This window comes from Scleropages formosus, chromosome 6 (genome assembly GCF_900964775.1).
Source record: "Scleropages formosus chromosome 6, fSclFor1.1, whole genome shotgun sequence".
In the NCBI taxonomy this organism is placed as follows: Eukaryota; Metazoa; Chordata; class Actinopteri; order Osteoglossiformes; family Osteoglossidae; genus Scleropages; species Scleropages formosus.
In genome coordinates this window covers 2,797,748-2,800,251 of record NC_041811.1, presented here as the reverse complement: position 1 = coordinate 2,800,251, position 2,504 = coordinate 2,797,748, and positions in this window count along the sequence as shown.

Genomic DNA, 2,504 nt, shown 5'->3' with positions numbered 1-2,504 from the left:
CTTGAATGGCAGTACCAATCAAAGAGAGGCGTTTATAATTTCTCTACTAATTAGGAAAAATAGAAAAACTGGAATGTTAAATTCCCAGCTGCCTGTTGCATCTGCTTTCTACAGTATAGAATCCAGTATGAGTCACTTCACTCAGTAATTAAACCTCTTTAGAACATGTATTTATTTTAGAAAAAAAAAATCAGATCTATTGAGAAAATTTATTTAACATTTATTTTTCACATATTTCTCTACTTGCTTTCATATATACTCTTCTCAATTTGATATTTAATGCTGTGTTATTCTAGTGCCTTCTATCTATCTATCTATCTATCTATCTATCTATCTATCTATCTATCCATCCTACAGTTTTGGAATTTGTGTGTGAAACACTAAAAATTAATGTTCTAATGGATAACTGTTGTATTACACATGTATGTTAGCTCAGTTCTACACCTGGACAGTCAGCCAGGTAGTGACACACCAGGGGGTGGGTGGACTCCTCCACAGTCTGAGTCATCACCACAGTCTGCTTAGTCAGGACCCCCAGCCCAACAATGCTTCCCTCAAGCTCCATCTCTGCCGCTGAACTCCTCACTTTTCCCCACTCGGTGCATCCTGGGCGGCAGTTGCTGATTCCACTGTTCCTACACTGCAGCTCTTCTCCCACTGCTCCCTCTGACACAAACACACACACACACAAACGTCTTGCACCTTCATTACAGTGGCCATTGCCTCACTGCAGTGTGTTGCAAGTGTGTGTGGACAGGGTGGCAATGACAAGCAGTAGCGATTAGAGTTGTCTCCTTCCATTTGAAGGACATGGGTTTGAGTGCTACTCCTGCTGTGGTACCCCTAATCAAGATAACCTGAATTATGTCATCAAGTAGAAATTACTGTGCTGTACAAATGTATAAATATATGCAAGCAGGCGACATTGAAAGCTGCTATGGAGAAAATTGTCAGTCAAATGAATAAATGCAAAAAAAAAAAAAAACCCCTCAAAACCCCACCTCCCTCCTCCACTGCTGGATTCCCCAGCTGAATCCACACCCCTACACTAAAATTAGGGATGGTCAGTTTGGACCCTGTGTAAAGTCCCAAAGGGAGGCAGATAGCTGGAAGAAGTTTGGAGGGAACAATGAATAATAGTTTGCCAGCCCTAAGGACATCACCTGCTTGTTGGTTTAGGGAGGAGGGCAGCCAGCCTGGCTTTACTGTCACCAACCATTGCCTTTCGTCGAAGGGGTTCAGCTAGCGGAGAATTAGGACAGGTGGATTCACTCTCTCACCCTAAGGACTAACCTTTTCCACACCACTCTCCATTCCAGCCCTGTAGATTTGTCCCAGCTTGACCCTAAGTGGGGCTCAGTCAATCCTATCCTCTTCTGGAACAATTGCCAGAGAAACCACTTACTAGTTAATGTCCTCCAGCTCCATGTCTAGGCAGATGCCAGAATGGTGCTGAATCCTGGGAAGAGAAGAACTCAACCATCCTGGATGTCACGCCTCTGTTCCACCTCCTTGGTCAACACACCACCTCTCCTACATGTCACACTCACCTTGGACTTCAACTATATGAATGAATTAAGTTTTTTTGCATGGACCTATTCTGCTGTGGGGGGTGCAGTAGCACAGCCGGTTTGACCGGTGCCCGCTGTGCAGCAGCTCTGGGGTTTAAGTCCTTCTTGGGGTGCCTTGCAGAGGACTGGCATCCCATCTGGGGTGTGTGTCCCCCTCTCCAGCCTTGCGCCCTGTGTTGCCAGGTTTGCATGTTGCATGCTCCAGTTTGCCCTGATTCCGCCTGGAACAAGCAATTGTAGATGTGTGTGTGTTCTGTTGTCCAGATGGTGTTGCGCAGGTAGAGAATGAATCACTCTCATATCCAATGATTAACAATAAAGTAAATAAATTAATATGGTGTAATTCATGTAAACAAGTTTTCTGGCACAACGAGAGAAATTACTGTATGGAAAATCAAGGGCAGATTGGAACAGCAAAACACAGTAGGTGAGACTTGACATGCCTGAAATGGGGGCAGGAGACAGTCTAGTAACTGAAGCCATGGCTTTGCCATTAGAGGGTGCATTGGAGGGTCGGAACAGCATTCCTGCTGTTGTGCCTTTGATCAAGGTACTCATCCTGAGTTGGTACACTAAAAATTACACAGCTGTCTAGAAGTGTAAAGCAGCATAAGTTAGCTGATAAATAATGGTTAATAACAATGTTCCCCAGGTATCTCAGTCTCCCTCCTCTGAAGAGCTCATTAATGACATCACTCTATGAGGCTTCCACAGCTCCTTCTTCTATTTTCAAGTGTGTCTCAAAGCTCTGGCTTTAAAAGTCAGGTTGCTATTTTCACTCTGGCCATAACCTCTGCCCTTCCCATCGAGGTCATGGCCCTTCCAGACGTGCAACTGGTCTAGATTCCCGTCACTCTTGCCCCTCTGTTGCTGTGATTAGTTGAGAGTCGGCAGCTGTGTTGGGGGTTTATAAAAAGACTGGGTCTGCTACTG